General features: G+C 40.7%; 1 protein-coding gene and 1 pseudogene across 1 annotated transcript in view; one reads left to right on the top strand and one right to left on the bottom strand.

The window, feature by feature from the left end:
• FREM3 (FRAS1 related extracellular matrix 3) overlaps positions 1 to 12,241 on the bottom strand; it is an 85,751-nt gene that overhangs the window by 52,423 nt on the left and 21,087 nt on the right. The gene's annotated exons all lie outside the window — the stretch shown is intronic.
• Positions 1,843 to 2,114, top strand: LOC144224803 (large ribosomal subunit protein eL43 pseudogene; annotated as a pseudogene).

The following is a 12,241-nucleotide window of genomic DNA, read 5'->3' as shown; positions in this document are numbered from 1 at the left end:
CCATCTGATGATTCTGTAACAAAAGGAGTCTGAAGGGTCTCTGATAAAGACAGTGATATTATATAAAGTTACCCCCCTTATCAAAATCGTGGTGTAGACCTGAAAGATAGGATAATTTGTCCATCCTTCTGTAATCATGGTGTTTTGTCTAGATAGATGAAAATCAATCGGAGGGACTGTAAATGAACTTTGTACCTGCGGCAGCTCTTGCCTAGGAAATATCAAAAGTGTTCGTTGTATCTGCTACAGTTGGTTCTAAACAGCCTTAGCCGAAACTGCTATGAATCTAAGGCACCCACCAGCTAAAGATGAACAACAATTGGTATGCTAGATCCTTACCAGACCCAAAGGAAGAGTCTTCCGTGGTCAATGGACAATGGGACTTGTTTTAATCAGTACTATGGAATCATTTCACCCTCTCCTGTATGTCCGCTTTGGCCCTTAGTTAGCATAAACACAGTGAACTTCCCCTTTCTGGGATACATGTGTCCCTGATTCCTCCTCTTTAGTGAACCTCCCTGAATTTCCTCATTGATGTGTATTTCCTTGTCAGGCAAGTCAGGAAACTCAGTGCTCCTTTATTTGACCACTGTAGTGGTCTCAGTATTTCTTTTAAAAACATTCATGTCTCTACACTACTCTTTAAATAGGAGATAGCCCTATCTAGTTTTTTGTTTGTTTTTGTGGGGTTTGTGTGTGTTTCCAGAAGCACAGATAACAATATATCTCCACAGTGTTAAAAAAAAAAATTCTTGAATGGTTTTTAAAACATGTCCCACTCCCACCCCCCTCTTTAAAATATTGCTAGTTTTATTCCAATCATCACAGACTCTGGAAGCAAAGAGTTATGTTCATAAGACAGTTTCTCATTCAGTAAATTTCTTCAAGCATTTGGCTCACTGTACATGAATCAAGCAAGATAGAATCTTTTGATTTCCTATGAATTCAATAGGAGCTCACAGGATGGGTGAAAACACATTACAAAAGACCCACATCCCAATTCTCAAATACCAAATACTTCAGGTAAGATGGCTCAGAGTTGTACTGGTCAGCACCCTGGTGCCCGTGACAGATGTGCACGTTTGAAGGCACAGCATGGGAGGCTGGAATCTGGAGAGTCCTAGAGTTCATTTACTAACAGAGAGTAACTGCTTTCATTTCAGTGGGTACTGATTAGTAAATGGCCAACTAAAATGTTATATATTTCTTTTATTAACGAGTTCATTGGACCTTAGAAAGTCCTGGTTTCTATATTAATTAGAATCTTGAGAACCCAATAAGGACATCAGAAAATCCTCTGACCTGTGAGAAATAAAGACCACCCTAACGCCAAGTCTATTTCTCTCTACACCTCTAAGAAGATAAAGGAAGAGAGGGAGGGACAGAGAGACCCTATAGGGCAAGAGAATCCATTAAGCACTGAATGGAAATATGGACTCGATTCAATATTATTATATTTTCATTTCAATGGACCAGTTCTTGGCACCACATTTACTTTAGTCTCTGAAGAACTAACAGTTTAAATTTTTTCTCCTGTATTTTGTATTTTTGTATTAGTCCCCAGCTGTGAATAGCATCTCACCATTTTGTGCTTCGTATTAAACCAGTGCAAAGTGCCAGTTTCCTCCCTGTTTATTTGGTTTTCTTGGTGTGCTCTAAAGACATGATTTTAAAAATAAACTACTCATTCAAATGGACTTTTTCCTGCCTTTAGAAGGAAAGAATAATACATAAGAGTTTTAGAGGCCATAACAAACGATAGAAAATAGAGTGGGCAAAAGTAATGGGATATGGAAATAAATCTCATTCGGCTCTCTGAACTCAGACCGAGTTTGTGATGCCATGGCTAAACACACCAAGAAGGTTGGAATCATCAGTAAACATGGAACCCATTATGGGTCCTCCCTCAGGAAAATGGTGAAGAAAATTAAAATTAATCAGCACGCCAAGCACATTTGCTCCTTCTCAGGCTAGACTAAGATGAAAAGACAAGCTTTCGGGATCTGGTACTGTGGTTCCTACATGAAAACAGGTCATTCCAGACCTACAACACCACCTCTGCCATCACAGTAACATCTGCCATCAGAAGGCTGAAGGACTTGAAAGACCAGTAGAACTCCACAATTTGAAACATTGCTAGTCTATAATAAATGAGTTAATTTATATAACAACAACAACAACAAAAGAAAAAAGAAGAAAAGAAAGAAGGAAGAAAAGAAAGGAAAGGAAAGGAAAGGAAAGGAAAGGAAAGGAAAGGAAAGGAAGGGAAAGGAAGGGAAGGGAAGGGAAGGGAAGGAAAGGAAAGGAAAAAGAAAGACATCACATTCAGTCCCTCTGGATGTTGTGAGTTGGGTAGGTTGAGGTGAAAACCATGCATGTTTGGTATGATGCTGACACCAATTCCAACATGTAATTTTCCGATACTACCAAGCAATTCTCCGACACCAGCTGGGTATTCTACAATTCAAGTTATTTCCGACACTCTCTACACCAAGATAGCATCAGATCCCACAGGTTAAGGACTCTTAACCCACAAGACTGCCCTCACTTCAGATGACAATTGCAAGTCTAGATTGTCACCTGTGCTTCTGACCAACTGGCTATAGATGGGAGATTCCAATGACTCCCCCTCCGGGTTCAACTAATTTGCTAGAGTGGCTCACAGAACCCACAGAAACATCTTACTTACTAGATTACTGGCTTATTATAAAAGGGTATGACTCAGAAACAGCCATATGGAAGAGATGTGATGGACAAGGTATGTTGGAGGAGGTGCAGAGCTTTCTTGCCTTCTCTGAGGGTGCCACTCTCCCAGTACCTTTACAGGTTCACCAACCTGGAAGCTCCCCTAATAGGCCTCTTGGGTTTTTATGGAAGCTTTATTACATAGACATGGTTGATTCAATTGTTGGTCACTCATAATTAATTCAGCCCCTCTTCCCTCCCTAGAGCTTATGAGGGGGTTGAAAGGGTAGAACTGAAAATTCTAATGCTCTAAACACAAGGTTGGCTCCCCAGTTAATCAGCCCCCATGCTCAGGTGCTTTCTAGAGTCACCTCATTAACACAACAAAACATACCTGTTTTGTTCTCATCACAGGAATTCAAAGGGTTTTAGAAGCTCAGTTCCAGAAATGGGGAGAAGATCAAGTAAATACTCTTTTTCTTTTTTCTTTTTTTATTGAAAAAAAATTTTTAATGTTTACTCATTTTTGAGACAGAAAGAGACAGTGTGAGCAGGAGAGGGGCAGAGAGAGATGGAGACACAGAATCTGAAACAGGCTTCGAGCTCTGAGCTGTCAGCAGAGTCCAAAGCAGGGCTTGATCTCACGGTTCTTGAGATCGTGACCTGAGCTTAAGTTGGACGCTTAACTGACTGAGCCACCCAGGCGCTCCTCATTTTCCTTTTAAAATGCTTATTTACTTACTGTGAAAGAGAGAGAGAAAGAGAGGCAGAGAGAAAGGACAGAGAGAATCCCAAGCACACTCTGTACTGTCAGCGCAAAGCCTGAAATGGGGCTCCATCTCGTGAATCAATTAGACCTGAGCCAAATTCAAGAGTCAGACACTTAACTGACTGAGCCACCCAGGCACCCCATGTAATCTTTTCTTTTTTTTAAGTTTATTTATTTATTGTGTGAAAGAGAGAGAGATGGAGAGAGAGAGCACACAGGCATGCACACAGGTGGGGGATGGAGACAAAGACTTAAAAGCAGTCTCCAGGTTCTGAGTTGTCAGTACAGAGTCTGACACAGGACTCAAACCCACAAACCATGAGATCATGACCTGAGCCAAAAGTTGGATGCTTAATGGACTGAGCCACCCAGGAGCCTCACCCCTTTGTATTCTTATTATAAATCACAATATCATACTTGCCTGCTTGTTCTCAATGACATGAAAAGCTTGGAGAAAAAAGCTGCATAATTGATCCTGGCATCCAGCAAATCAGAAGGTTACCTATATTCTTTTATATTCTAGGCAAACCTTATAAGTCATAGCTAGCAAAACTGAAACACAAGTGGCTCTGACATAATTATTAGAGAGTGGTTCCTGTGTTAGTATTCTACTGTCATGTAAAAATTGCCACAAAAGTAGAGGCTGAGTAAAGCACGCATTATCTTGCAGCTTCAGTGGCCCAGGAATACAGACATGGCTTAGCTGGGTCCCTGGCTCAGGGTCACAAGACAGTAAGCACAGTGTTAGGTGGACTGCATCCTTGTCCAGAGCCTTGTGTAGGAAGGATCTGTTTCCAAGCTCATTCAGATTATTGACAGAATTTATTTTTCTGTTGTTGTGTGTCTAACAGTCCCAGCTTCTTACCGCTATTGGCCGGATGCTTCTCTCAGCCTCTAGAGGCTTCTTGAAGTTTCCTGCTGATAAGGGACCACAAGACAGGCTGAGGGCAAAGTACAAAGTAGCACACCAGGTGAGATATGTATGATATTCCTTGGATACTCCCGGTTACCCCAAAACAGGAAGAGACAAAACAAAAACAAAAATAGAAACAAAAAACAAAAAGAAAACCCAAAAAACCCCAAATGCTTAAACTAATAAGAGTCTTCATGAGTTTTTGAGAAAAAAGGCAATCCCATCAGTAGCCTTAAGTCCAGGAAGTCCCTACTGTCTTAACGTTAATGCTTTGCTAGAGGGGAAAAACAACCTTAGCTTGACCACAGCCAGCAATCTGTGAGTCTTTGGCATATGAAAATCTCTTTGGAAACTTCCCTTTTGACTTTACCTCCCCCAGCCCCATAGTATATAAGGATCCACTCTTCACAACCCCAGTGCAGCTCTTTCTGCCCCCAGGTCCTGCCCCCGTGCTTTAATAAAATCACCAGTTTGCACCAAAGACATCTTCAAGAATTGTTTCCTGGTTGTCAGCTCCAAACTGCACGAATTCACCATCACTCCAAAACCTCATCACTGCCATGCGGGTCTTTCAACATGTAGTTTGCAACATGGCTGTTTGCTTCTTCAAGGCCAGCAGATAATCTCTCCAGTATGTGTACGAGCAAGATAGATACTGACTTAAATTCAGCTTTAGAACACCAAATTAAAGAACCTTTTGTCTACAAATTAACATTAGTAACTTTGAGTGAAATGGATACGTAATAACATGATTGTTGGTAAGAATAAAAGGAAGAGATAAAGGAGAATGAATGCAATTCTTTCCAATCTTCTAGCTGCACTTGTTTTCCATTAAATGTGGCTTCTATGTTTTGCCATATGATTTATAACTGGCTGCTTCCTAAACAACTGTGACTACAGCAGTGATATCCGCTAATCTGGAAGGACCCCGTTTTCCTCAGCATTTGGAACTACTGTCGAAAGAAAGAGAAGATTTAACTTTCCTGAATTTGCCATACAATGACTCTAGAAACAGTATTTCCAAACTGCATTAGGATTTACTACTTGGCAGTGAGCCGTGCCAAGGATGCTGGGCTTAGTGATGATACAGGTCAGAGTTAAAGAGATGCGTAAGTGAAGGAATCGGAAACGGTGGAGGAAATGGCTGGTAGGAGTAGCCACAGGGGAGCTGTTCCTTTCATTTCGACGTCAGGTGGTCCAGGCAGGGAACTGAGTTCTGAGGGCACAGACTGTAGCTAGTATGACAGGAAAAGATAGGAAAAAATAAGCGGACAGGGAAAGGTTAGGACCTGAGGTCCCTGGGTGGGGACATCCACTTATTTTGAAACAATACCGGGAGTGTCGAACCACAGAAAACCCCCTCAGGCATAAGGTTCTTCTTAAGAATGTAACAGGCACCAGCTACTCCCCCACAAGTTTTCCTCAGGAATTTGACCAAAGATCTAACCAAAAATAAGTAGTAGACCGTAAACCGTATGACCCTCAAGGAACCTAAGGCCACAGACCACCCCTCATACAATAGAAATGAGCCTATTAGTAATGGACTACCCAGCACCTAGAGCTATGAAGCCAAAGAGGGTAGAACCTGAGAAGGAATGAGCGGAGAGGGAAGGGAAGGCCCGCCAGACCCTTATAAAACAAGGTCCCTTACCTACAGTCATAGGCATTCACTTTCCAATGTCACCTCTCTGTAAAGAGAGCTTTCGTACTATTCCTTTTTGATCCTATACTCGAATAAACTTTAGCCTGTTGCTCATTTTGTATCCATCTCTTCATTCTTCGAAGCGGCGAGACAACGAATCCCGGGTGTTGTGGCAAAAAATGCTGCAACACTAGGACCTAAGGACTCTGTGGAAACCTCTGTCAGAGATCCCTTCCAAATATCCCTGTTATACTGTATACCAGCAGGTTCCTATTTAGGGCTCTTTTTCCTAACAAGTGAGTTCACAGGAGAGAAAAATTGGAGCTGCAAAGGAAAATCAATTTAAAGCTTGAAAGGTGAAATTGTGTAGAAAAAAATCATCCTTTCATGCTTAATTAATCATGGAAAATGTGTCTGCCAGCATGAAGCCATTTTATCAGAAAACAGCCCAGGTGAAACAGTTAAGGAAATGGCATTACCAATCCCAACACTGTCATACATGAGAAAACTAGGGAAGACAAGCATTGCAGGTGGACAAAACTGTACTCAGTGGTTCGTAAAATTGGAGTGTTTTACATCTAGACAGTACTTTCTCATGAATATCTCCTCAATGCTCTAAAATTAAAATTTGGGATGATTTCTAATTACTGTAATTGTTTTGGTCAACTTTTTTTTTTTTAATGTTTTATTTATTTCTGAGAGAGAGAGAGAGGGAGACAGCGTGAGCAGGGGAGGGTCAGAGAGAGAGGGAGACACAGAATCTGAAGCAGGCTCCAGGCTCTGAGCTAGCCGTCAGCACAGAGCCCGACGCGGGGCTCGAACCCACAAACCATGAGATCATGACCTGAGCCGAAGTCGGATGCTCAACCGACTGAGCCACCCAGGCGCCCCTGGTCAACTTTTAAAATGAAGGGCAAATGTTTAACTTCTGTGTCATGCTCTACGGGTCTAATTTTGAAGGTTGTAGCAGGTAGTTCTAGGTCTTTCATCCTGAGCAGAGATAAGAGAACACTCTGGCAGCTGAGAAGTTTTAAATTAAAGGAACTATAACATTTTTAAGACCATTATTTCTCAAACTTATTTAAACACAGGATTTTTTTTTTTTTTCGTTTACACAACACCTTCTTAACAACTAGTTCCATGGCACTCCATTCAGGAAATACCATTTAAATTGTTTTGAAGTCATGTCACAGCCATGTGAAAAAAAAATTAATTCTATCAGTGCTTCTGAAACCTCACACCAAAATAATCCTAAGGACATATAAGAGTGAATTTGTCCTGAGGAGGGCCAAGAACCAGGCACCTGGGGCAAACAGCTATAGGCTATAAGCTGTGAAGTCTTAAAGATGTCTTAAAAATTCCCTGTGAAGCTTCATAATAGAAAAGGTTGTGTTAATAGGAAAGTAAAACTCTGCTCAGGGGATCTGTGCCAAATTTACTGTCTTCTCACTGCCCCTCCCCCCATGGACACAAACCCTGTGTTAATGACTGGCATTATTTGCAATAAGCATTATTGAAGTGATGGAGTCTCTAAAGAAAACAGACTACAGTCTTAGGTTACTAAGCCTCTCTAAAATGTACTTACTGCACTACAGATCCCTCGCCGTGTTGTGATTATAAACTTGAAAACTGACTTGTGCACACTTAAAGAATGCCCAGCCCTAAAATGTGTTTTCAAAAGAAATTCAATCGATTTCCTATTAGCTGACAGTCATTACTAGTCTTCCAACTGTAATACAGGGTTCCTGACAGCATCCGTGGGAGCACATATTAAGCTCTGGGTTCTTAAAACTTAGGGGAAGTCTTCTACTCCTAGGTGTACACTCGAGAGAAATGAAAACATACATCCACACAAACACTGGCTTGTGGCTGCTCCTAACAACGTTATTCAGAATATTCAAAAAGTGGAAACAAGCCAAATGACCATCAGTTGATGAAGGATAAAAAGTGGTATATCCAGGGGCTCCTGGGTGGCTTAGTCGGTTAAGCATCCGACTTTCACTTAGGTTATGATCTCGCGGTTCGTGGGTTCGAGCCCCGCATCCGGCTCTGTGCTGACTGCCAGCTCGGAGCCTGGAGCCTGTTTCGGAGTCTGTCACTCCCTCTCTCTCTGACCCTCCCCTGCTCACGCTGTCTCTCTCTCTCTCTCCTGGAAATAAATAAAAACATTAAAAAAAAAATTTTAAAAAAAGTGGTATATCCATACAGTAGAATATTACTCATCCCTAAAAAGAATGATGTATTGCTATATGCTACAATGTGAATGAACTTTGAAAACACTACGCTAAGAGACAGCAACCAGACAAAAGACCCCTCATTCCATGATTCCATTTATATGAAAAGTCCACGAGAGGCAAATCTATGGAGACAGGAAGGAAGTTAGTGGTCGGCAAGGCCTACAGTTGGGAGGCAGGTCATGGGAAATGAGAGTGATTGCTAATAGGTATGGGTTTCTTTCTGGGGGAATGAAATGTTAGCAGACTAGATTGTGGTGATGGTTGTGTAATCCTGGGAATGTATTAATACCTTTGAATTGTGTACTTTATTTTTTTAAGTTTATTTTATTTGAGAGTGAGAAAGAGCGAGAGAGTGGGGGAAGGCAGAGAGAAACAGAGAATCCCTAGCAGGCTCCGCACTGTCAGTGCAGAGCCTGGCCTGGGACTCAAACCCATGAACCACACTCATGACCTGAACTGAAATCAAGAGTTGGACACTTAACCAACTTAGCCATCCAGATGTCCCACCAATGGATTGTGTACTTTAAATGGGAGAGTTTTATAGTATATGAGTTATACCTCAATAAAGGTATTAACATACTGTATTTACATTTCATGTAATTGTATGTACTTTAATTTCATGTAAATAAATAGATCTTGCAATAAAACAAAACAAAACAAAACAAAAACTAAGGGGCAGGGGAAGCCCCAGGAGTGATTGCTTATATTTAGCAATGCAGAACATAAAATAATCTAACAGGAAATTGTTTAGGGCTTTACAGATTTTCTGCTGTTTGCAATAAAGGTACAAGGGAAAACCAAGCTTTACGTATTCAGTTCACAAAATGAAATCCAACAGGAGATACTAGAATTATTTCATACCCTTCTTGACTCTTCATTGCATCAAATGAATCACATTTTGCCATCTACTAGTCATATTCAATTATAGTTTCTGCAACACATTCACATTTATCAAGTAACATAGTATCACATATGTACTTGTTTGTGTAATAATGGTTTCTCAGAAAACCTAAGCCTTCTTTCCTCCATAAAGTAGGCTAATGGTGACTGAAAATTCTTGAACTGCTTTCCATAAGAATAATCCCCTTAGACCTAGTAAGATGATTGTGGCGATCCAATAGATTCAAAGACAACAGTTAACAATATTCTTATAATTTTAGGGCCAGAATGGTCCTTGGGGATGAAGGGCTCATATTTTGAAGGAAATATGAACTTCATATTTCAAAGGAGGACCAGTCCTCCATTATGGAGCTAGCAGACACTAGGTCTCCTGATTCCCAGGCTTGTACTCTCCAGCTAAGCCTGTCTCTGAATGGTAATTCATGAATAAGGTTTTAGTCAGTTACTGAAGTAATCACACCTCAATCACAGCACTCTTTGGTTGTATAGTTTCTAAAGGGCTTTCACAAGCATCGCTTATGAGAGCCTCATCATATCCTGTGAACCAGACAGAAATCAGCGTCTCTATTTTAGACAGAGGTTCATAAAGGTCATAAGATTTGCCCAAAGCCATAGGGCTGGTAAGTACTGGCTCTAGAATGAGAACTTGACACTCAACATTTTCCAAGCAGAACTCCTTATTCCTTGCCAACATGTCCCCCAGGTTCCCATGTTAGAAACCTGGCCAGCACTTCTGTTTGTTTGTTTTAGATGACATAAACAAATTTCATTTAACACTTCATGAAGGGAACAGTTTCCTTTCAGAGAACTGGAAAATGGGGTAGAAGGCAAGGAAATTTTATACAATAAGGAATAAAGACCAAGGAAGAAACAAATAGAGAACATCTGATTGGTTGGGGCCACACAGTCAACCCTGATTGGGATGAGAAGGCCCAGAGTTGGCTTGGTATTTAGAGATTCTATGACTGGGTATACCGCAGTTCTGGTCAAGTGGAGCATTGACAGGGACACAAAAGTTATCTAAGTTTCATTCTAGGCAGAAGCAGTTCCCTCTTTGGTCTAGGAATTTATTTCAACAGTCCCCCCACCCCCTTTTTTTTTTTAATGTTTTATTTATTTCTAGGAGAGAGAGAGAGACAGCGTGAGGAGGGGAGGGTCAGAGAGAGAGGGAGTCAGACTGAAACAGGCTCCAGGCTCTGAGCTGGCAGTCAGCACAGAGCCCGACGCGGGGCTCGAACCCATGAACCGTGAGATTGTGGCCTAAGCGAAAGTCGGACGCTTAACTGACTAAGCCACCCAGGCGCCCCAGCAGTCCCCCTTTTTGATTACCCTCTTGCCCAATCAAGAGGTTTGATGAAAAATATCAATCTTAGCATGACTCTCTCAGCTCCAATGCCTTTTCCAATCTCCGTGTAGTTTGTACAAAAGGCAATATCGGGCTTGTATTTTTAGAGCTGGTTACGTTTTTCTGTTCTCTTTTGTTGTTCCAGTGCCCACTTGCATTTAAAACTTTGGGAGAACACAGTATATTAGAGAGACAATAATAATGTTAGAAAGAAGACACTAGGCATCACTCTTGACTTCCTCTCTCTGCTCCCTCAAATTCAAGAATGGTCAATTCTAGCTACTACAAATTAAAAAAAAAATCTATCCACTTCTCTCCACACTTATTGCTACCACTTAAGCTTATACCAACATTCTTTCTTTTTTTTTTTTACCAACATTATTTCTCAGTTATTTTACTCCAATCTCCCTCTTTCGACTTTTGCCTCTGCTTGTGATCTAATCTCTATAATGCAGTTATGTGCACATAGCACCTGGTAATCATGTCACTGCTTTGTCTGAACTTTAATGTTTCTTCTTCACCTTCAAGATAAAGGCCACTGACACATTGAGAGAACATCCTTCTGGGGCTGGAGCCTACTCACTGCTTTAGCTCCTGCCACAGACTCTGTTCTCTGATCCATGCAGTTAGATTGAGCTCACAGCAGTCCCCAAATTTCCTCTGCTCTCTTTTCTGTTTTGCCTTTCCACTCTTCTTTTTCTTTTTCCCTCACCTGGCTACATCCCACCCATTCAGGTCTTAGCTTAGATTGTCTTTTTCCTCGGAAGCCTTGTTTGAGTCCTGGATAAGATGCCTTGCACATTTGCTCTCATGACAATCTAATCTGACTGTCAATATAGCACTCACCCTGCCTTTTAATTTATCCCCCATGAGACTGTATGTTCCTTCACAGGAAGGACTATGCCTTTTTTCCTGTCATATCCCATGAGCCTGGCATATAGCAGGTACTCAATAAATATTTGCTAATTAAATAAGCGATACTTAAGTCAGAACAGTACCATGCCATTTCTGAAATTCGAGACAAGTTCTTCCTCTGTTTCTTTTCATAGCTGATGACAATTACATTCCAAATTTTAAACACTGAGGTTGAGTAAGTGGCTACAATATATTTTTCATTGTAAAACACAGAATTTAAGTGAACATCTGCATAAATGACACAGTAATGCTAACAGGTACTGTTTAACGGTTATCTGGCTTCTGTTTGGAGTGATAAAAGCTTTGAAAATATATAGTGATGATGGTTGCACAAGACTGTGAATGAATGTATTTCATGATGTTTTAAATTGACTATAGTTCTACGGGAGGGATGTAAATTGTGGAAGCATTCATATTTTTTATTTTCTCTTTTCAGAACTTCACTGTAACTGATTGATAAATCAGCTACATTTCAGGAACTATCAGGCTTTTCAACGTATACTCATCCAACCAGCCCTTATGCTCTAGAATACTGAAGACCTGAACTTGTGCTTACCCATTGAAGTGTATATTATGGTTTCTCAACATATTTGTTAGTAAAGATGCCTATGATGTTATCGACCAAGAAAATTTGATTCTGAAAGCATTTTTAAAGGTTAGTCATTAGTCTAGCTCAGCTGAACTGAATTTCCAAGATAACGCAAAATCATTATTTTTATAATGATGGACAATTTTAGTTCTAGATATCAAACACCTGCCAGGATTTTACAGATTTAAATTAGTTTGCTTAGACAGAAGAGAAGCTAGTGTGCAGGGGTTCTTGACATTTTTTGTG

This window comes from Crocuta crocuta, unplaced genomic scaffold (assembly GCF_008692635.1).
Source record: "Crocuta crocuta isolate KB4526 unplaced genomic scaffold, BGI_CrCroc_1.0 scaffold112, whole genome shotgun sequence".
In the NCBI taxonomy this organism is placed as follows: Eukaryota; Metazoa; Chordata; class Mammalia; order Carnivora; family Hyaenidae; genus Crocuta; species Crocuta crocuta.
Note: the sequence above shows the minus strand (reverse complement) of the source record. Positions and strands in the feature narration are given on the sequence as shown.